Source organism: Bombina bombina, chromosome 3 (genome assembly GCF_027579735.1).
Source record: "Bombina bombina isolate aBomBom1 chromosome 3, aBomBom1.pri, whole genome shotgun sequence".
Taxonomy (NCBI): Eukaryota; Metazoa; Chordata; class Amphibia; order Anura; family Bombinatoridae; genus Bombina; species Bombina bombina.
In genome coordinates, this window is record NC_069501.1 from 659,507,989 (window position 1) to 659,532,608 (window position 24,620).

The 24,620-nt window shown below is 39.7% G+C and overlaps 1 long non-coding RNA gene across 1 annotated transcript; it reads left to right on the plus strand.

Moving 5' to 3' along the window:
• The first annotated feature begins 3,726 nt into the window (after nt 1–3,726).
• LOC128651859 (uncharacterized) lies at nt 3,727–22,741 on the plus strand. The gene is made up of 5 exons (XR_008401198.1): nt 3,727–3,816; nt 11,197–11,347; nt 11,444–11,563; nt 18,070–18,338; nt 22,646–22,741. It is a non-coding gene; the product is annotated as an uncharacterized LOC128651859 (long non-coding RNA).
• The last annotated feature ends 1,879 nt before the right edge of the window (nt 22,742–24,620 follow it).

Here is a 24,620-nt window from a genome sequence, read left to right on the forward strand (position 1 = left end):
TCCCCTGCCTGTCAGTCTGTATTTTTTAACTCAGCTAAGAGCTGCAATAAAGATTTGAATTTTACCTTTTTCCGCCTGTGGGTCTGCATTGAAGTGCCTGCCACCTCCTCTCTTTGTGCTGGGCCTTTAACAGCAGCCCAGCTCGCTGGATTCTTGTACGACGGGCTCCCAATCCTCATATGTTAGTGATACATGAAAGTAGGGAGACAGAAAAGCAAGCACCACATGTGTATCAATAAAATTAAGGATATCTATAAGATACAAATAAGTGCAGGGTACTCACAAAGATGGTGGCACCCAAATGTGCCAAATAGTACAGGCTGGTCCTTTAACAGCAGCCCAGCTCACAGTGCTCTGCTCAGGCTGAGCAATAGCAACCCTTCTGCGGTTACTCCGGATATGAGAAAGGAAAACAAGGGCCAGGTAGCTTAGACTCAAAATATATCCACACAGTGGCTCCAGTGTGTGCAGAAAATCTTAAAGTATTTATTTAAAAACAAAGTTAAAACAACAAGATGAAAACGATATAAAAACACAAGGAATACCATCTGTGTGTGCAGACCTCAAACCTGAGGAAATATGCGACGCATTTCTAGGCTCTAAGGCCGTTGCATCCGGCATATCTGACTAGCTCTAAATACATACTTAACGGGACAGTCTACACCAAAATTTTTATTGTTTTAAAAGATAGATAATCCCTTTATTACCCATTCCCCAGTTTTGCATAACCAACACAGTTATATTTATATACTTTTTACCTCTGTGATTATCTTGTATCTAAGCCTCTGCAAACTGCCCCCTTATTTCAGTTCTTTTGACAGACTTGCAGTTTAGCCAATCAGTGCTGGCTACCAGATAACTTCACATGCATGAGCACAGTTTTATCTATATGAAAAACATGAACTAACACCCTCTAGTGGTGAAAAACTGTGGTTGGTGTGCCCTAGCAAAGAATAAGACCTGATAAATAGCGAACGTGGCATAAATAATTAAAGAATAATACAAATATTGAAAATGTACCGACTGTTGTGAAAAAAAATAATATATACAAATATATGTTGTGTCAGATATTGAAGTGTAAAACGAAAACACAGTATGTACCAGGAACTAATAAAAAAAAAAGGGGACTGATACTGAAGTACCATGAAAGGTGTGTGTGTGCTAATAGTATTAAACTAAAGATGTCATGGTGAATAAATAAGTGCCTGTACTAAATTAAATACTATTAGATAAAGGCTAGATTTTGAGGAAATGTCCTGTGCTGTGTTATGAGGGGTGATGTGGGAAAATGGAGTGTATCATACGAAGAAATTCATGATAGAGTGAAGTGCAAATGTTTATTTTTACCCCTTACTGAAAATTAATGGTAGCGATGTGATACTCTAGAGCAGCGGTCGCCAACCAGTGGTCCATGAGAAGATGGTGGTACTTGACACCATCAAGCAGGAATTAATTTCCTCTGATGGTGTCACCCCCGTCGCGCCCCAACTCCCTACAGTGCCTGGCTGGACATCAGTGAAAACCGACGGAGGAGAAGTTAAATTACAATCTCCCTACGCACGTTGGTCTTAAAGGGACAGTCAAGCCCAAAAAAAACTTTCATGTTTTAAATAGGGCATGCAATTTTAAACAACTTCCCAATTTACTTTTATCTCCAATTTTGCTTTGTTCTCTTGGTATTCTTAGTTGAAAGCTAACTAGGAGGTTCATAAGCTAATTTCTTAGACCTTGAAGACTGCCTCTAATCTGAATACATTTTGACCACTAGAGGGCATTAGTTCACATGTTTCATATAGATAACATTGAGCTCATGCACGTAACGTGACCTAGGACTGAGCACTGATTGGCTAAACTGTATGTCTGTCAAAAGAACTGAAATAAGGGGGCAGTCAGCAGAAGCTTAGATACAAGGTAATCACAGAGGTAAAAAGTATATTAATATAACTGTGTTGGATATGCAAAACTGGGGAATGGGTAATAAAGGGATTATCTTTCTTTTTAAACAACACAAATTCTGGTGTTGACTGTCCCTTTAAGTGGAAACTACTGGCAATTCAACCAGCAGTGATAGTCACACAGTTGGGCTGTGCAGTTACCGCTGCTGACTGTATTAGCATCCGCTCAGGATGGCTATTGAGCAGTACTTTAAAGGGACATGAAGCCCAAAATGTATCTTTCATGATTCAGATAGAAAATGCAATTTTAAAAAGTTTCCAATTTACTTCTATTATCAAATTTGCTTCGTTCTCATATTATTATTTGTTGACAAGATATCTAGATAAGTAGTGTGCACATGTCTGGGGAACTACATAATAGGAAATAGTGCTGCCATCTAGTTAGTCTTGCTAATGTATAACATTGTTACAAAACTGCTGCCATATAGTGATGCAGACACGTGCACGCTCCTGAGCTTACAAAGGATATCAAGAAAACAAAGAAAATTTGCTGATAGAAGTAAATTGAAAAGTTATGTTCTAGCTGAATCATAAAAGACAAAATTGGGGTTTCATGTCCCTTTTTAATTGTGTGTTTAACAACTTTGTGGACTGGTGTGTGTGTGTGTGTGTGGGGGGGGTAAATGCAAAGATTTGAAGTGTTGCTAGTGTTAGAATTTCATGCTATAACAAATTAGAGCATGCATTTTTTTCATTATTATGGTACTTTAATATACATTGTCTTACGATGCTTCATTATGCATATTCAGATTTCTTTGTACCCTAAATGTTTAGTGCAGGGGTGTCCAATAGATAGATAGATCGGGATCTACCAGTAGATCATGAAGGCGCTGCTGGTAGATCGCGGACGATCAAAATGATGTGGTCAAGTTACGCGATCTCAACACTGGGGCGTGAGTTGAGTATGGTTGCTAGGGATACCGCTTTATCTACTGCAGTGTGTGAAGGGGCAGGTCATTAAATAGTCTGATGGTCTGACACGAAAAGTGCTACAGGATTGGATCTTGAGGGACATTGATTTCAACCAATCAATGTAGATGATTTTGGAACAACACCACAATTGGCCTATCAAAAGAATGGTTGAGTGAGTACTCTCCCAATGGATATGGCAGTATAGTATAGTTAGGAGGGTAAGCGTCAATAGATAGAAAAAGTAAAGGCGGAGGCTGCTGTGCTATGCTAAAGTCTGATTGACGGCAGGCAAATTAACGTGTTGACCCGGTAAGAAATGGTCTGCATGGCGCCTATTGAAATTTATTTGTATAAGCCTCACTGGGTCATATCAGGCCAAGCCCATGGCACAAAGTAAAGGGGGCCAGTGACAGTAATTTGAATGCAGTGTTTTGTAACATGGCACAAGGAGTTGTTCCTGTTAACCCAAATTAAAGTCAGTGCTACTTTTGTCATCAGGATTAATCTGTTGTATCTTTATGCTTTTGCACATCCATGTGTTGCTAAATCATGCAACCTTAAAGGGATATGAAACACACATTTTATTTTTTTTCATGATTCAGATATAGAACATGCAATTTTAATCAACTTTCTAATTTACTCCTTTTATCAAATTTTCTTCATTCTCTTAGTATCTTTATTTGAAAAAGCAGGAATGTAAGCTTAGGATCTGGCCCATTTTTAGTGGGTAGATCTTGCTTAGCTAGTCATTTGAAAAGTAGATCCCAACACAAAAAAGTGTGGGCACCCCTGGTTTAGTGGGTTTGGGTTTACATTACTAATATAATAATTATTTTTACCTACATTAGATAATGGCAAAATTCCTTCAAGCACGTCGAAGACCAGATAAAAGGAGGAATAGATTAAGAACAGTAAAAAAATCTAAAGCTACAAATCCTAGCCCACAACGGTAAGAGTATTTTATGTTATATTTTCTAGCCCTTTAAACTGTTTTAAAAAATAAAGAACAAAACAACTGCTTTAGTATATTTTTTTTATATTTATATCATAGGCCATCAACTAAGAATGTTCTATCAATATGCAGATAATTTATAAATGTGTTCCTAGTGATCTAACATATTTAAAATAAAGTTAAAAATATTAATAAATAACAGGTAATACATTTAAAAAGATAATATTTTGATTAATTATAAAAACAATAATGTAGATTCAAAAAATGATTAAATATTATAGATAATGCATTCATTAACAATATTTAACTGAAAATGTATAATCCAATGACTGATTTCCATTAGAAATAAATTATTATTAAAGGGACAGTCTACACCAGAATTGTTATTGTTTTAAAAGATAGATAATCCCTTTATTATCCATTCCCCAGTTTTGCATAACCAACACAGTTATATTAATATACTTTTAACCTCTGTGATTATCTTGTATCTAAGTCTCTGCAAACTGCCCCTTTATTTCAGTTCTTTTGACAGACTTGCAGTTTAGCCAATCAGTGCCTGCTCCCAGATAACTTCACGTGCACGAGCACAGTGTTAGCTATATGAAATACATGAACTAACACCCTTTAGTGGTGAAAAACTGTTAAAATGCATTCTGAAAAGAGGTGGACTTCAAGGTCTAAGAAATCAGCATATGAACCTCCTAGGTTAAGCTTTCAACTAACAATACCAAGAGAACAAAGCAAAATTGGTGATAAAAATAAATTGGAAAATTGTTTAAAATTACATGCTCTATCTGAATCATGAAAGTTTATTTTGGCCTAGACTGTCCCTTTAAATGATGAAAGATTATTTTGACCTCCATTTAATAATATTACATTTTTAACACAAAAATAGTGAGACATTTAGCTGTGACAGAAAGGAATAAGCAAATATTTTAAAAAGCCACTCAACAGTATATGACAATTAATAGGTCATTGCTGCCTTACTATAGCAATAAACCATCATTTAGCGATGCTATTTCTTTCATGTAATTAGCAAGAGTCCATGAGCTAGTGACGTATGGGATATACATTCCTACCAGGAGGGGCAAAGTTTCCCAAACCTCAAAATGCCTATAAATACACCCCTCACCACACCCACAATTCAGTTTTACAAACTTTGCCTCCTATGGAGGTGGTGAAGTAAGTTTGTGCTAGATTCTACGTTGATATGCGCTCCGCAGCAAGTTGGAGCCCGGTTTTCCTCTCAGCGTGCAGTGAATGTCAGAGGGATGTGAGGAGAGTATTGCCTATTTGAATGCAGTGATCTCCTTCTACGGGGTCTATTTCATAGGTTCTCTGTTATCGGTCGTAGAGATTCATCTCTTACCTCCCTTTTCAGATCGACGATATACTCTTATTTATATACCATTACCTCTGCTGATTTTCGTTTCAGTACTGGTTTGGCTTTCTACAAACATGTAGATGAGTGTCCTGGGGTAAGTAAATCTTATTTTCTGTGACACTCTAAGCTATGGTTGGGCACTTTATTTATAAAGTTCTAAATATATGTATTCAAACATTTATTTGCCTTGACTCAGAATGTTCAACATTCATTATTTTCAGACAGTCAGTTTCATATTTGGGATAATGCATTTGAATCAATCATTTTTTCTTACCTTAAAAATTTGACTTTTTTTCCCTGTGGGCTGTTAGGCTCGCGGGGGCTGAAAATGCTTCATTTTATTGTGTCATTCTTGGCGCGGACTTTTTTGGCGCAAAAAATCTTTTCTGTTTCCGGCGTCATACGTGTCGCCGGAAGTTGCGTCATATTTTGACGTCCTTTTGCGGCAAAATGTCGGCGTTCCGGATGTGGTGTCATTTTTGGCGCCAAAAAGCATTTAGGCGCCAAACAATGTGGGCGTGTTATTTGGCGCCAAAAAATATGGGCGTCGCTTTTGTCTCCACATTATTTCAGTCTCATTTTTTCTTTGCTTCTGGTTACTAGAAGCTTGTTTATTGGCATTTTTTCCCATTCCTGAAACTGTCATTTAAGGAATTTGATCAATTTTGCTTTATATGTTGTTTTTTCTCTTACATATTGCAAGATGTCTCACGTTGCATCTGAGTCAGAAGATACTTCAGGAAAATCGCTGTCTAGTGCTGGAACTACCAAAGCTAAGTGTATCTGCTGTAAACTTTTGGTAGCTATTCCTCCGGCTGTTGTTTGTATTAATTGTCATGACAAACTTGTTAAAGCAGATAATATTTCCTTTAGTAATGTACCATTGCCTGTTGCAGTTCCCTCAACATCTAAGGTGCAGAATGTTCCTGATAACATAAGAGATTTTGTTTCTGAATCCATCAAGAAGGCTATGTCTGTTATTTCTCCTTCTAGTAAACATAAAAAATCTTTTAAAACTTCTCTCTCTACAGATGAATTTTTAAATGAACATCATCATTCTGATTCTGATGACTCTTCTGGTTCAGAGGATTCTGTCTCAGAGATTGATGCTGATAAATCTTCATATTTATTTAAAATGGAATTTATTCGTTCTTTACTTAAAGAAGTACTAATTGCTTTAGAAATAGAGGATTCTGGTCCTCTTGATACTAATTCTAAACGTTTAGATAAGGTATTTAAATCTCCTGTGGTTATTCCAGAAGTTTTTCCTGTTCCTAATGCTATTTCTGAAGTAATTTCCAGAGAATGGGATAAATTGGGTAATTCATTTACTCCTTCTAAACGTTTTAAGCAATTATATCCTGTGCCGTCTGACAGATTAGAATTTTGGGACAAAATCTCTAAAGTCGATGGGGCTATTTCTACCCTTGCTAAACGTACTACTATTCCTACGTCAGATGGTACTTCGTTTAAAGATCCTTTAGATAGGAAAATTGAATCCTTTCTAAGAAAAGCTTATCTGTGTTCAGGTAATCTTCTTAGACCTGCTATATCTTTGGCTGATGTTGCTGCAGCTTCAACTTTTTGGTTGGAGACTTTAGCACAACAAGTAACAGATCATGATTCTCATAATATTATTCTTCTTCTTCAGCATGCTAATAATTTTATCTGTGATGCCATTTTTGATATTATCAGAGTTGATGTCAGGTTTATGTCTCTAGCTATTTTAGCTAGAAGAGCTTTATGGCTTAAAACTTGGAATGCTGATATGGCTTCTAAATCAACTCTACTTTCCATTTCTTTCCAGGGTAACAAATTATTTGGTTCTCAGTTGGATTCTATTATTTCAACTGTTACTGGTGGGAAAGGAACTTTTTTACCACAGGATAAAAAATCTAAGGGTAAAAACAGGGCTAATAATCGTTTTCGTTCCTTTCGTTTCAACAAAGAACAAAAGCCTGATCCTTCATCCTCAGGAGCAGTTTCAGTTTGGAAACCATCTCCAGTCTGGAATAAATCCAAGCCTTCTAGAAAGGCAAAGCCTGCTTCTAAGTCCACATGAAGGTGCGGCCCTCATTCCAGCTCAGCTGGTAGGGGGCAGGTTACGTTTTTTCAAAGAAATTTGGATCAATTCTGTTCACAATCTTTGGATTCAGAACATTGTTTCAGAAGGGTACAGAATTGGTTTCAAGATGAGACCTCCTGCAAAGAGATTTTTTCTTTCCCGTGTCCCAGTAAATCCAGTGAAAGCTCAAGCATTTCTGAATTGTGTTTCAGATCTAGAGTTGGCTGGAGTAATTATGCCAGTTCCAGTTCTGGAACAGGGGATGGGGTTTTATTCAAATCTCTTCATTGTACCAAAGAAGGAGAATTCCTTCAGACCAGTTCTGGATCTAAAAATATTGAATAGTTATGTAAGGATACCAACGTTCAAAATGGTAACTGTAAGGACTATCTTGCCTTTTGTTCAGCAAGGGCATTTTATGTCCACAATAGATTTACAGGATGCATATCTGCATATTCCGATTCATCCAGATCATTATCAGTTCCTGAGATTCTCTTTTCTGGACAAGCATTACCAGTTTGTGGCTCTGCCGTTTGGCCTAGCTACAGCTCCAAGAATTTTTACAAAGGTTCTCGGTGCCCTTCTGTCTGTAATCAGAGAACAGGGTATTGTGGTATTTCCTTATTTGGACGATATCTTGGTACTTGCTCAGTCTTTACATTTAGCAGAATCTCATACGAATCGACTTGTGTTGTTTCTTCAAGATCATGGTTGGAGGATCAATTCACCAAAAAGTTCATTGATTCCTCAGACAAGGGTAACCTTTCTGGGTTTCCAGATAGATTCAGTGTCCATGACTCTGTCTTTAACAGACAAGAGACGTCTAAAATTGATTTCAGCTTGTCGAAATCTTCAGTCACAATCATTCCCTTCGGTAGCCTTATGCATGGAAATTCTAGGTCTTATGACTGCTGCATCGGACGCGATCCCCTTTGCTCGTTTTCACATGCGACCTCTTCAGCTCTGTATGCTGAATCAATGGTGCAAGGATTACACAAAGATATCTCAATTAATATCTTTAAAACCGATTGTACGACACTCTCTAACGTGGTGGACAGATCACCATCGTTTAATTCAGGGGGCTTCTTTTGTGCTTCCGACCTGGACTGTAATTTCAACAGATGCAAGTCTCACAGGTTGGGGAGCTGTGTGGGGATCTCTGACGGCACAAGGAGTTTGGGAATCTCAGGAGGTGAGATTACCGATCAATATTTTGGAACTCCGTGCAATTTTCAGAGCTCTTCAGTCTTGGCCTCTTCTGAAGAGAGAATCGTTCATTTGTTTTCAGACAGACAATGTCACTACTGTGGCATACATCAATCATCAAGGAGGGACTCACAGTCCTCTGGCTATGAAAGAAGTATCTCGAATTCTGGTTTGGGCGGAATCCAGCTCCTGTCTAATCTCTGCGGTTCATATCCCAGGTATAGACAATTGGGAAGCGGATTATCTCAGTCGCCAAACGTTGCATCCGGGCGAATGGTCTCTTCACCCAGAGGTATTTCTTCAGATTGTTCAAATGTGGGAGCTTCCAGAAATAGATCTGATGGCGTCTCATCTAAACAAGAAACTTCCCAGGTATCTGTCCAGATCCCGGGATCCTCAGGCGGAAGCAGTGGATGCATTATCACTTCCTTGGAAGTATCATCCTGCTTATATCTTTCCGCCTCTAGTTCTTCTTCCAAGAGTAATCTCCAAGATTCTGAAGGAATGCTCGTTTGTTCTGCTGGTAGCTCCGGCATGGCCTCACAGGTTTTGGTATGCGGATCTTGTCCGGATGGCCTTTTGCCATCCGTGGACTCTTCCGCTACGACCAGACCTTCTGTCGCAAGGTCCTTTTTTCCATCAGGATCTCAAATCCTTAAATTTAAAGGTATGGAGATTGAACGCTTGATTCTTGGTCAAAGAGGTTTCTCTGACTCTGTGATTAATACTATGTTACAGGCTCGTAAATCTGTATCCAGAGAGATATATTATAGAGTCTGGAAGACTTATATTTCTTGGTGTCTTTCTCATCATTTTTCTTGGCATTCTTTTAGAATTCCGAGAATTTTACAGTTTCTTCAGGATGGTTTAGATAAAGGTTTATCCGCAAGTTCTTTGAAAGGACAAATCTCTGCTCTTTCTGTTCTGTTTCACAGAAAGATTGCTAATCTTCCTGCTATTCATTGTTTTGAACAAGCTTTGGTTCGTATAAAACCTGTCATTAAGTCAATTTCTCCTCCTTGGAGTTTGAATTTGGTTCTGGGGGCTCTTCAAGCTCCTCCGTTTGAACCTATGCATTCATTGGACATTAAATTACTTTCTTGGAAAGTTTTGTTCCTTTTGGCAATCTCTTCTGCCAGAAGAGTTTCTGAATTATCTGCTCTTTCTTGTGAGTCTCCTTTTCTGATTTTTCATCAGGATAAGGCAGTGTTGCGAACTTCTTTTGAATTTTTACCTAAAGTTGTGAATTCTAACAACATTAGTAGGGAAATTGTGGTTCCTTCATTATGTCCTAATCCTAAGAATTCTAAGGAGAAATCATTGCATTCTTTGGATGTTGTTAGAGCTTTGAAATATTATGTTGAAGCTACTAAGTCTTTCCGAAAGACTTCTAGTTTATTTGTTATCTTTTCTGGTTCTAGAAAAGGCCAGAAAGCTTCTGCCATTTCTTTGGCATCTTGGTTGAAATCTTTAATTCATCTTGCCTATGTTGAGTCGGGTAAATCTCCGCCTCAAAGGATTACAGCTCATTCTACTAGGTCAGTTTCTACTTCCTGGGCGTTTAGGAATGAAGCTTCGATTGATCAGATTTGCAAAGCAGCAACTTGGTCCTCTTTGCATACTTTTACTAAATTCTACCATTTTGATGTATTTTCTTCTTCTGAAGCAGTTTTTGGTAGAAAAGTACTTCAGGCAGCGGTTTCAGTTTGAATCTTCTGCTTATGTTTTTCATTAAACTTTATTTTGGGTGTGGATTATTTTCAGCAGGAATTGGCTGTCTTTATTTTATCCCTCCCTCTCTAGTGACTCTTGCGTGGAAAGATCCACATCTTGGGTAATCATTATCCCATACGTCACTAGCTCATGGACTCTTGCTAATTACATGAAAGAAAACATAATTTATGTAAGAACTTACCTGATAAATTAATTTCTTTCATATTAGCAAGAGTCCATGAGACCCGCCCTTTTTTGGGGTGGTTATGATTTTTGTATAAAGCACAATTATTCCAATTCCTTATTTTATATGCTTTCGCACTTTTTTATCACCCCACTTCTTGGCTATTCATTAAACTGAATTGTGGGTGTGGTGAGGGGTGTATTTATAGGCATTTTGAGGTTTGGGAAACTTTGCCCCTCCTGGTAGGAATGTATATCCCATACGTCACTAGCTCATGGACTCTTGCTAATATGAAAGAAATGAATCTATCAGGTAAGTTCTTACATAAATTATGTTTTTTATCTTTCTTTTAAATCGCTTATAGAACCAACAACCGGTAGTGTATTATGTATCTCTTATATGCTTTTAAAACTATATGTTAATATACAGAACATTTTTTATAAATCTTGAATTCTACAATTCTACTGCACTAAAGAAAAAATATTCTTACACAATGTTTCATTTTGAAAAACTACCATTTGATGAAAGCACAGACTGTACCATTTAAGGGAATATACATTTTAAATACTTGATTCCCTATTTCACTTGAAAGTCTGTAGCATCTGATTTGGTAGGTTTGGCCTGAGTAGCCAGTTAGAACATTTGAACAGCTAACTTCATATTAGGTGTAGTCTCTGATGGAGCACTAATGTAATGAGCAAACATGTTTAAGACTTTTTTTTTATAATTGTATGCTCTCTCTGAATCCTGAAAGAAAAATGTGGGTTTTCATGTCTCTTTTAATCTCTTTATTTTGTTTAATTTTTCCCTCTTTTATTTTTTAAGGGAACCAGAAGCAATACCTGCAAGATTTTCATGGCACCTGAGTTTGAGTCCCATTGGATGCTTTAGATTAATCTTTTTTAAAAATACAGTAAATTCAGTAGTGAAGGTCTTTATCTCATTGTACTGGTGGAGTTACTTTAGTGTGAAAAAGGTATGCAATTTTAATGCCTTAATATTCTTTGTGTCTTCCTATGCAAACATTTTTAAGATGCAAAAAAGGCTAACCTGTTCATATATTTATAAACAGCATTTTGAGTCGGTGAAAAATCTATTTCCATCCATCGTTTGCCAAATAGAGCTTCACAATCTTAGACAACGCTTGCAAAAACTGGAAACAGAGTTCTCTAAGTTAGAGTCTGCATTGCAGGTGAGTTTCTGTCCCTGTTCACACTTCATTGTCACACGTTCCAACTACACTAAGGTCAAATCATTTCAGCATTTCAAGGTTGATAAACTATTATTTATCAGCTTCCACCAATCTAAAAGCTAGTTATGGAAGATCTTCAGTCTGGTTTGGAGTGAAGATTTATATAAATAATGTATTAGTATTATTAGTATTCAAACACCACACCTCATAGAGTGTTTAGTGGCTTGTATGACATAAATGAAGACTTTACTGATGCAATACACCCCAACCCTTGCTCTCTGAGCAGGCATGTTGTCTGAACTCTGATCCCCTAGTCACATGTAGCATATGTGCGTAGGCCACTGAAACAGCCATAACTTTTATTAGAATCATTTTTGCAAAAGGAAGTATATTGTAAAAATGTTTGTTCATAAATGCATTTCAGTTTTGACCTTTATCTCTTTTTAATAGTAATTATGTTGATATTACAGTTATTTTATTTCAAGTAGTCATGCAAATTAACAGGTACAAACTATATAAGTTAATTATGGCATTGTATTTTAAATAGCTGTTTTTGCTCTTTGAAACCACAGCTCATTAACATGGACTGATCTTGCAGGGAGGTCAAAGCTCCTCATCTTATGACTTTTTATACACACAAAGGTTTCTCTGTCTATATACTAAAGCCCAAAAAAGACAAAATACCCTAAACATAGTATAATTAAAAATGAGTGTTTTAGCTCTTCTTTCTTACACCTCTCACTGTGAATGCAGAGTCCACAGCATCATTCCTTACTGATGGGAAATACTGAACCTGGCCACCAGGAGGAGGCAAAGACACCCCAGCCAAAGGCTTAAAAACCTCTCCCACTTCCCCCATCCCCCAGTCATTCTTTTCCTTTCGTCACAGGAGGATGGCAGAGAAGTGTTAGAAGATTTCGAAGTAGTTCCTTAGGAGGGGTATCTGCCCTTCGATATGGGACTGGAGTTTTAAGTAGTCTTGTTAGCCTCTCAGTAAGAGCATTGACAAAAGTTAGAGTGTGGAGATGCAGGGAGAATCTTTCTGCAAACCCATCCAGACTGCCTGCTAACAGCTCCTAATCAATCAGTGTTGATGAGTTTCACTGCCTGCTTGTTTTTTTCACTCAAGTCTATGTCAGAAGCGATGCTACAAGACTGTCACACTTGAGAGGCTGTGTTTCTGTTCCACAGCAGGGATTCTGGTAAGATCGTTTCAATTTTTACATATGTTGAGAAATAAAGATTGTTTAATTTCTGTGTCCTACTGTCATTAGCTTAAGCTATGGAGGATTCTGAGATACTAGACGGTACTCCCTCTATTCCAAATAGTAATACCTGTTTATATTGTGAGGAGGCCTTGGTATGCCGCCCTCTCAACTATGTTCCACATGCCTTGACAACGTTATTAGATCAAAGAAGGTTAACCCCTTTAGTACCACTGAGCCATCCACCTCTGAGGACTTGCTGTCCCGTGAGGTGCATACCCAACAGTCATCTCCTTCTACACACGCAGCTTCCTGTAGCACGCTTGATCTTCCATCTGTAGGTGGCCTTTTACTATCAGATTTTACAGCGCAGTTAAAAACGGCGTTGTCTGAGGCCCTCAGTGCTTTACCTCGTACTGCTAAACGCAAGCGGAAGGTTAAACATAGCTCTCCTGCCCAGGGGTCATCATGTAATTTATTGGATTTCTCTGCTTTGTCGCAGTTATCCGAGGATGAGTCGGACTCTGAGGCTTCAGAGGGTGAACTTTCTGGGACAGAGTCCGGTGCCTCTCAGCCTCTTGCTGCGGAGCAACCAGCCTTTAGATTTAAGATTGAACACTTACGTTTTCTTCTAAAGGAAGTCCTGTCTACATTAGAGGTTCCAGAGGCCAAGCTGCCTGATGAACCTTTGATTACTAAATTAGACTGAGCCTACGAGGACAGGGTAGTGCTTTTAACTTTTCCTGTGCCTGTAAAGATGGCGAACATTATTAAGAACGAATGGGACAGAATTGGATATTGCTTTTCCCCTTCGTCTCCCTTTAAAAAATTATTCCCGGTCCCGGACTCTCAATTGGAGTTGTGGGGTTCCGTCCCTAAGGTGGATGGTGCTATCTCCACGCTTGCCAAATATACTACTATCTTGCTTGAGGATATCTCGTCGTTCAGAGAGCCAATGGATAAGAAGATGGAAACTCTTCTAAGAAAGATGTTTCAACATACGGGATACTTGTTTCAACTGGCAGTGGCCGTTGCCATGGTTGCTGAAGCAGCTACTGACTGGTGCGACTCCTTATCGGAATTGATCGAGGTGAAGGGTCCCATCAACGTTATCCAGGAAAGAATTAAAGCCTTGAGAATCGCTAATTCTTTTATCTGTGATGCAAACATGCAGATTATTCGCCTAAATGCTAAGGTTTCTGGCTTTTCGGTTCAGGCCCGTCGGGTGCTCTGGCTGAAGTCCTGGTCTGCAGATATGACTTCTAAGTCCAGACTTCTTTCCCTTTAAAGGAAAGAGTTTCTTTGGTCCAGGCCTGGACTCCATTATCTCCACGATTACTGGGGCAAGGGTGCCTTCCTACCGCAAGAAGGAACAAAGTTCTAATTTTCATTTTTTTTGTTCTGATAAATCCCAATGACAGCAGCCCTCCGCTAAGTCCGAGCAAACCAAGAGTACTTGGAAGCCAGCTCAGTCCTGGAATAAATCCAAGCAGAGCAAGAAGCCCTCCGGTGCTGGATCGTGTAGGGGGCAGACTGTCGCTCTTTTCAGAAGCTTGGTTCAGGGACGTGCAGGATCCATGGGTCCTGGAGGTCATAGCTCAGGGATACAAGATAGGTTTCAAGTCTCATCCACCCAAGGTCAGATTTCTTCTCTCAAGCCTGTCTTCCAGACCAGAAAAGAGGGAAGCCTTTCCGGGGTGCGTACGGAATCTGTCCTCCTCCTTAGGGGTCATTGTTCCGGTACCTATTGCAGAAAGAGGTTTGGGATACTATTCAAACCTTTTCGTGGTCCCAAAGAAGGAGGGAAACTTTTCGCCTGATTCTGGACCTAAAGTGCTTAAACAAATTTGTAAATGTCCCCTCGTTCATGATGGAGACGATAAGGTCCATCCTTCCCTTAGTTCAGGAAGGACAGTTTATGACCACTATAGATCTGAAGGATCCAATTCACAAGGATTACTCCCAGTTCCTAAGGTTTGCGTTCCTGGACCAGCACTTCCAGTTCATTGCACTTCCGTTTGGTCTAGCTACTGCTCCAATAATTTTTATGAAGGTTCTAGGGGCTCTTCTAGCCATTGCCAGAACCCGGGGTATAGCAGTAGCTCCCTACTTAGACAATATTCTGGTACAAACACCAAGGTAGAATTCCTGTGTACTATAATACTCCATGAGGATATTTCAAACAGACCAGAGATGTTGCAAGCTTGCTTCGGCATATCTTGCCCTCCGGACCTCCTTAAGGCTTTCTGTGGCTCAGTGTATGGAGGTCATTGGTCTCATGGTGTCCAGCATGGACATCATTCCCTTTGCCAGGTTCCGTCTCAGACTGCTGCAACTGTGCATGTTGAGGCAGTGGAACAGCGATCATTCGGATCTGTCTCAACAGATCTCTCTGGACAACCAGTCAAGAGAATCAATGTCTTGGTGGCTCTGTCCAGATCATCCGTCCCGAGGGACATCCTTCTTAAGACCATCCTGGAAGATTGTAACTATTGACGCAAGTCTATCAGGATGGGGAGCTGTTTGGGGTTCCAAGAAGGAGTGGGAGGAGGCCCACAGCTGTTCGCTGTCAGCAATCCACATTCTGGGTGTGCACAACTGGGAATCAGATTTTATCAGCAGACAATCCGTTCATGCGGGGGAATGGTCTCTCCATCCTGAAGTGTTTGCAGAGATATGCAACAAGTGGGGGACTCCGGAGATAGATCTCATGGCGTCTCGTCTAAATACCAAGCTACCCAGATATAGGTTGAGGTTCAGGAATCCTCAGGCGGAGCTAATAGATGCATTAGCAGTGCCTTAGAGGTTCAGTCTAATTTACCTTTTCCCGCCGTTACCACTTCTTCCTTGTGTAGTGGCCCGCATCAAGCAGGAACAGGCATCAGTGATACTGATTGCTCCATCGTGGCCGTCAGGATGTCATTATCTCCTCTGTGGAAGTTACCCTGTTGCAGGGATCTGCTGGAACAAGGTCCCTTTGTTCATCAAAATCTAGATTCTCTGAAGCTGACTGCGTGGAGATTAAACGCTTAGTCCTAGCCAAGAGAGGTTTTTCTGAGAGAGTGATTGATACTTTAATTCAAGCTCGTTATTTGTCGCATAAGGTGTGGAGAACCTACTTATTCTGGTGTGAAGAGCGTGGATTTTCCTGGCATAAAGTTAAGTTTGCCAGGATCCTATCATTTCTCCAGGATGGACTGGAGTAGGACCTTTCTGCCAGTTCCCTGAGGGGACAGATTTCTGCCCTATCTGTTTTACTGCACAAGAGGCTTTCCAAGCTTCCCGATGTACAGTCCTTTGTTAAGGCTCTGATTAGGATCAGACCTATGTTTAGATCTAGGTCTCCTCCTTGGAGTCTAAATCTTGTTCTTAAGGTTTTGCAACGGGCTACGTTTGAGTCTATGCATGAGATAAACATTAGATTGTTGTCCTGGAAGGTTCTTTTTCTACTGGCTATTGCTTCTGCGAGCAGAGTATCTGAGATTGCCGCCTTGCAATGTGAGCCTCCTTATCTGGTGTTCAATTCGGATAAGGCTGTCCTACGTACTAAGTTAGGTTTTCTTCCTAAGGTCATGTCAGACCGCAACATCAATCAAGAGATTGTGATTCCTTCCTTGTTTCCAAATCCTTCTACTGAGAAGGAATGTTTGCTTCATAATCTGGACGTGGTTCGCGCCTTGAAGTTCTACCTTCATGCTACTAACGATTTTAGACAAACGTCGTCCTTGTTTGTTGTCTATTCCCGGAAGCGTAAGGGACAGAAGTTATCTTCGACTTCCTTATCTTTTTGGTTAAGGAGTGTTATCCGCTTTGCTTATGAGACAGCGGGACATAAACCTCCTCAGAGGATTACGGCTCATTCCACTAGAGCAGTGGCTTCCACTTGAGTCTTTAAGAACAAAGCCTCTATGGATCAGATTTGTAAAGCGGCTACCTGGTCCTCCTTACATACTTTTTCTAAATGTTACAAGTTTTATGTTCTTGCTTTGGCTGAAGCAGCTTTCGGGAGAGAGTTTTTGCAGGCTGTGGTGCCCTCAGATTAGGGTCCGCCTCTCTGTTTGTCCCTCCCATTATCATTCAGTGTCCTCTAGAGCTTGGGTATATGTTTTTTAACAGCAAGAAATGATGCAGTGGACTCTACTTATATTAAGAAGGAAAACATAATTGATGCTTACCAGTTAATTTCATTTCCTTCTGTATAAGGAGAGTGCATGGCCCCCACCCGTGTTCTCCAATGGGCGGCCCTCTAAATTATATTTTTCTTCTGGCTCCATTTATACCCTGATATTTCTCCTACTGTTCCTTGTTCCCTCGGCAGAATGACTGGGGGATGGGGGAAGTGGGAAAGGTATTTAAAGTGAAGGTCAATTTTCATGTGAAAGTGCACGTTTTTTTTTAAAAAATTATTAAAAACAGGGGCACTTTCATTCATGAAAATTGACATAGCACCTTATTTTAAAAATACTTACCTTGTTCTTCTGAAACACTGTATCGCCGTTCTGAAACAATGCCCCGCCTGCTTCTTCCTCCAATCACAGCATTGCCTCAGGCAATGATTACCCCAGGGGGGAAGCCGTGATTGGAGGATGCCGGAATCATCATTGCTGATGTGTGAAGAGGCTTGCAACAGGCTTTTGAAGCACTGGAGCGGCTTCAAGAAGAAAAGGTAAGTATATATTAAAAGAAACGGCTGAAATGTCAATTTTCATGAATGAAAGTAGCCTTATTTTTAATAGTTTTTTTAAAAAAACTGGCACTTTTACATGAAAATTGACCTTCACTTTAAGCCTTTGGCTGGGGTGTCTTTGCCTCCTCCTGGTGGCCAGGTTCAGTATTTACCAACAGTAAGGAATGATGCCGTAGGACTCTCCTTATACAGAAGGAAATGAAATTATCTGGTAAGCATAATTTATGTTTTTTTCTACATAGATTTTGTACATCTAATAATTTCAGTATAGCTGGGGATACACCAGGCAAATCAGCATTTTCAAATGACAAAATAAAAGTAAACCACTTATTCTTCAACAAAATACTCCAGCAGGTAAAATTAATAACTGGGAACACATAAAGGAGAGAAACAAATTGTACACTATTTTCTTTGTTACCAAAATGGTTAGTTTATACCTTATCACTCATAAAGATTCTCATTTGTAACACTTGTGGTTTTATTGGCCAAAATAATAAAATAATTATTGTGTATAATCATGTTTATAAACACACAAATTAGTAATAAAAAATGTTCTAAGCATTTAATCAGAAAATAAGTTACTAAGCCAAACTGTTTTTCATTTTCTGTTTCAGAATAAGGAGACTAAACCCAGTTCAGTAGATAACTCCTGCTGTTGTAGATGCACTAGGCAGGAACATGCAAAAAGCAGATCTCCTGCAATACCACCCCAACCTCAAGTTGCAGAACATGCTACTTCTGTTTCACTTGCTCCTCCCCCTCCTCCACCTCCTCCACCTCCTCACTACCTCCTCCACCTCCACCACCAGGTCCTCCACCAGTCTTTACTCTGCCGAACAAGCTACCTATTCTGAAGAGAACTGGAAATACAAGACCACCTAAGGTAGGACTGATATGTGTAACTATTTGCTGGAATACAGAAGAACAGGGGATACTTGTGTCTTGTTAACGTTTGTTTCTGCATGAAACCTCCCTGTCTTTATGCTTAAAGTGATGGTAAACTCTACATGTTTTAATATCAGTTCCCGAATCTAAGCGATATTTTACAGGGACTTTAATTGACCACTTTTAATAAAGATGCGCTGTAACTAACTTTCTGATTAAGGGAGCTCCAGCTGCCTTTTTTCAAAACTTATATTTTTAGTGAGTGAACGGTTTAAACTATTCTCCAATTGGCGCTCTAGCTGTACGGCACTTTTTTTTGCAGCTAGAGCGCCAAATGGAGTACAGTTTAAACAGCTCACAAAATATGAGATTTAATGTGGGCGGCTTGAGCCGAGGTATTAGAATGGCACAGCTAGTATAAAATGCAAGTTACAGCGCATCTTGATTAGAAGTGATCAGTTAAAGTCCATTTAAAACATCACTTGGATTCCTGACCTGATTTTAAAAGATGTTATGTTTACCATCGCTTTAACTTTAAGACTCGAAAACTGGTAGATACTATATCTAACTGGCAACACTGTACACAGTTATCCCCCCTTAAAGTGCCTAATTACAGATAGTAAAACAAAAAAGCATGTAGATTAATTATTTAGTTCACCTGCTTTCATTTTAAGTTACTTCAGCAATTTTTCTGCTTCTCTCCGTGGAACTATTGACTAGGGGAGCATACTACAGTTTGCTTGAGCTTATCTGTATTTAGGAAATGACTACCTGACACTGTTCCTTCTAAGGTGTTTTTTAAAGAAAGCACAAAAGCCTTTTTAAAATGCACATAGCATAACAATGTGCAGAATTCATTTTTTTATTAAATGGTGGTGGTCTCATGAGTGTTGAGCTTTTTGCACTAGTTATTTAAAGGGGAAAGTTAGGAAGGAGGACATTTTAAAAATATTTTTCTACGCCCTCCCCTCTGTTGTGATTGGGTTTGTTACAGCTGCTCTAGGATGTAGTTGTGCAGGGTTGGTGACGAAGGAAACAGATCCGAAAAAGGGGGACGGGAGTGTCACAGCTTGAGATTCAGTATAGCACTTGTATTTGTATTCTACAAGAACAGAGCATCATCAGTCTCCTTGTGCAGTTGATGGCAGCCGGCTAGGTGGGAAACTCGTGGTCACAGCTAGCATGTTTGTTAGTATGGGGAGAGTTAGGTCAGAGGTTCGGTAAAGGAAAGCAGTTAGGGAGAGGAGCAGAGCCCAGATGATAAAAGTGACGGGCTCTGCGAGCAGCTGGTGCTGAGGACTGGGAGCACAAGGCCTCCTAGGCAGGGATCAAATTAGAGAGGAGAGGATGGACAGGCTTTTTCTGCTGCCTCCTCACTCAACACTGCTGCTGCAGCCCTATACCCAGCACTGGAAGCCTAGTTCACTGGCCTTATTTAAGATATATATATATTTTTATTAGCTGTTGCCATGCACTCACTCCCACCTCTTCTTAGTGTCTGGGTGCATCCATTAAATCCATCCATATAAAGTATTATCCACATAAACTTCCTGCTACCAATAGGTGTGTATTACCAAATATATCATTTCTTAAATCAAAGCTATCGCCTCACTAGTTATTATATATATTTCTTTGTACTGCCAAAATAAACTGTGAATAACACAATAGAGGATAAATGACATTTTATTGGGCACAAAATTATGTGGATTTTTTTCATTTGGGGATAAAATGTAATTTGATTTATGTATGTATTAGTACCAATACTTACAGGTAATTCACCATAGATGGCAAATGCTATGGCTCCTTGTGACCGGTCTCACACACTGAGGCCTCTGATGAAGCAGGATTGCACTTGCGAAACGTGTAAGGCCACGCCCACTTACAGCAGCGTCTCAGTGTGTGAGACCGGTCATTGGGAGCCATGGCGTTTGCCATCTATGATGAATTACCTGTGTGTAGTGATGACCGAATACTCCGTCCTAGTTCCAGCTACCACATTTGGGGACTGTTTGTTGGTTGCCCTGCTTGTGGAGTTGAACTGTTGGAACTGAGAGAAAGACAGAACAGTCCTGTGAAGCGCTGTGCAGTTGGAAGGACAGGGGTAAACAAGCCAGTATTTTTTATTGATGTATGATGGAAGTTTACCTCAGCTTTAAGCGAGGTGTTTTATTGTGAGTGCGCGCATTTGTCACTACTATTAAACTGTGTTTGTACTTTATAATCTAAGCTCAGATCTGTCCTTGGTGTGGGGCTTCTTCCCCACCTTTTGTATTAGTTTATGGGCAGCCGTACAATGTAGCAACCTGACCATCAGTTTATGCTGTTGTAATTGTTTTGTGCTTCAATAGATGCTTCTTTCCTTCTATATTACTTGATTAGTTACTGGCAGTCTGCCTGCCAGTTACAAATTATTATTTTATATTATTATTATTATTAATTTTGATTTTTTTTTGGTATTGTAAAGATCCCGCTCATCTTCCCCCCCTCCAAGTGATTACTTTTTTTCTGCAGTGTAGGATCCTACCTCCCCCTCCAAACAATCATTTTCTGTAGTGTAGAGACCCATCCCTCCCGCTCGACTACTTAACATTTATCCATAGTGTAGGGAACCACGCCCCTCCCTCCCCTCTCCTGTGCTGGGCCAACCACCCGCCTCGCTCCCCTCGGCAACCACAGACATTGTTACAGAGAGTGACACTGTCTGTGCTCCCTTACCATATTAAGGCAGGTGCCTTCTGACCCTGGTTGCGGTTCCCGCTGTCTAAGCTGACAGAAGTGACTGCAACATGTGCATCTGTGCTGGACGTAGGTTCTACGTCAACACAGTACACTGAGTACTGTATGACTTAGTACCTACGTCCATTTGGTGCAAGGGGCTAAACCCGTCCCTACTGGGAATTTCAGATTAAAACTGTACACAACTGTACCAGAGACTTTTTAGCTATTTTTGCTATCCACAACAAAAATGGTGTCCCCTTTGTTCAGAAAACAGCAGACATGCATGGCTTAGCCATTAGTTATTGGCAATTAGAAGGCCGCTAATTGCAGCTGTGCACCACACTTTTGAAATTCTGGGCAGTGAAGGGTGTTAATCAGTTAGCTTGTGTGGATAATATTAGTATACAAAGCCTTCAAGCTTAGCTAGGGTTAGTACAGTGATTCAGAACCATCCCAGGACTAGCTAAGCTTAAAAGCTGTGTATACACCCGATGCTATGGTATACATGGCATTCTACTAAAAGCATACTGAAGTAAAAAAGTGAGTCATTGCAAACCTCATTTGCAATATCTTACCCAGAATCCTTTGTTGCATTGGAAACAAAGTATACAGAGGTCTTCTGTGGAAAAAGCAAGCTTTCTGATTTGTCTAGATTTGTTAATGAACTACACAATGAGTCATTCTCTCTACATTTTGTGCATACTGGAGGATTTTATACTCCCTTTTCGCCTCCCCAATAATTTTAAAAGTTATTTTTCAATTAGAATGAGCTACTTTTTCTCAGGTACATAAATGTTCTCTTTGTAGCTGGATTTCATGAATAAGGTAAATTTACAGCACTAATAGCAAATATTGACCTGCTAGATGGGGCATCCTGGAATTGTGGGCCTAGTAGAAATCACACCCCTTGTAATTATGCTATTACATTTTTTTTAAACAATGCACATACTTGATAGTAGGAATTGCCAACAAGCAATACGTCACACTGTTACCACATGCAGCTATCCATCCCAAATACATGTAATGAGAGCATACACCTTTTTAATTGATTTACTAGGTCTTTGATTTATAAGATTGATTCATTCCTGTTATACTTTGCCTTTTAACTGGCCTTTTGAGAGCACAGGTGTCTTAAAATGTGTAATCTCCTGCTATATCAGAATTATCACAGCGGGCTTCTCTTAAACAATTGAGGCTCTCAAAAAGAACTTTCATGGATTGTAATTTGTTCTTAAGCACAGTATAGCAGGCTACCTTTGCAGGGTCTTTATATGGGAAAAATATCCAAGCACTCTCTTGGTTATTTGTTATATTCTGACTGCCATCATTTTAGTGAAGGTAAAAAGTGAGCTACTAATCAACATTACTTAGCCAAGATGGCATGAACAGACAAATATTGCTCCTACATGAATTGAGGCCTCTAGTTTGCTAAACATTGTGTGGCTGTAAACAGGCTCGATAGTTGTCAAGTTTTTGTGAACATCAACATGAGAAATGCTTTGAGTTTAAATGTCATATTTTTGTAAATATAATGTTATTTTATTTCACCGTACTTATAGCTAATGATAATATTTCTTTTCTGTCCAGGATACTTTGGAAAAAAAAGGACCAATTACCATAACACTGAAGGACCTCCTGAATGTTAAGTTGCGCAAACCAAGGGACAATGTGGTAAAACAAAAAGTAATTATTGCTAAGCAGTTTTGATGTTGATTTCCAGGCACATCCTAAGCTAACTAAATGAACGCTCTCACTTCTGGCCTTCATAAAACTCTATGAGGGAACTGTCTGCATTATGTATCTTTTTCTGCTATCCTCATATTATAGCAATATGTCTTTTTTTTTTTTTTTTTTTTTACTGCTCTGCGTGAGAGTTTTACACCCTGATGTTCATTGCCCTCAAACAACTTGGTAAAACCAGATATAGCCATCGAAATATATAGTGGTTAAAATTAATTTTGCATCTCATTATCAGAACATTTATTTATTAACTAGGCGAAAAGTCTGCCCAGAGGGCAGTCTATTTTAAAAAAAAATACAAACCCCAAAGCTAATATTACAAAAAAAAATTTAAATTACAGAAAAAATAAACAAAGCTATCCAAAATAAAAAATGTAAACCTAGACTAATACCCCTATAAAAATAAAAAATCCTCCCCAAAATAAAAACACCCCCTAATCCTAATACTAAACTACCAATAGGCCCTTAAAAGGGCTTTTGCAGGGCATTACCCAAAGTTAACAGCTCTTTTCCTAAAAAAATTACCAATTGCCCCTAACAGTAAAACCCCCCCACCCAACCAACCCCCTCAAAATAAAAAAAATAAGTCTAAAAAACCTAAGCTACTTATTGCCCCTAAAGGGGCATTTGTATAGGCATTGCCCTTAAAAGGGCAATCGGCTCTTTTACAGCCCAAAAAAACCTAATCTAAAAAAAGCCATCCCAAAAAAACCTAAGACTAAGCTCTAAATAGATACCGTTCCTAAAGTCCGGCGGTGAAGGTTCTTCTTCCAGGTGGCTCCATCACTCTCTATCTTCATCCGGAGTGGAGGTGCGGAGTGGTCTTCCACGATGCGGCGGACCTGGCGCTCTGAATGCCCTTTTAAGGGCAATGTCCATACAAATGCCCCTTTAGGGGATATGGGTAGTTTAGGTTTTTTTTCTGTTAGGTTTTTTTTTATTTTGGGGGGTTTGGTGGGTGGGGGTTTTTACTGGTAAGGGGGGGACTTAGTATTTTTTACATGTAAAAGAGCTGTTTAACTTAGGGCAATGCCATACAAAAGGCTCTTTTAAGGATATTGGTATGTTTAGTTTAGATTAGGGGATGTTTTATTTTGGGGGGGCTTTTTTATTTTCTCAGGCCTAGATTTGGAGTTCGGCGGTAAAAGGTCTGTTAACGCTCCGCGGGCTTTTTTCTGGCCGCACCATAAAATTAACTCTGGTATCGAGAGTTTCAAACAAATGCTGCGTTAGGCTCCAAAAAAGGAGCGTAGAGCATTTTTACCGCAAATGCAACTCTCGATACCAGAGTTGCTTTACGGACGCGGCGGCCTCAAAAAACGTGCTCGTGCATCGATTCCCCCATAGGAAACAATGGGGCTGTTTGAGCTGAAAAAAAAACCTAACACCTGCAAAAAAGCAGCGTTCAGCTCCTAACGCAGCCCCATTGTTTCCTATGGGGAAAACACTTCCTACGTCTGCACCTAACACTCCTAACATGTACCCCCGAGTCTAAACACCCCTAACCTTACACTTATTAACCCCTAATCTGCCGCCCCCGCTATCGCTGACCACCCTGCATATTTTTATTAACCCCTAATCTGCCGCTCCCGTAAACCGCCGCAACCGACGTATCCCTATGTACCCCTAATCTGCTGCCCCTAACACCGCCGACCCCCTATATTATATTTATTAAACCCCTAACCTGCCCCCCACAACGTCGCCGACGCCTGCCTACACTTATTAACCCCTAATCTGCCGAGCGGACCTGAGCGCGTACTATAAAGTAAATGTATTAAACCCCTAATCCGCCTCACTAACCCTATCATAAATAGTATTAACC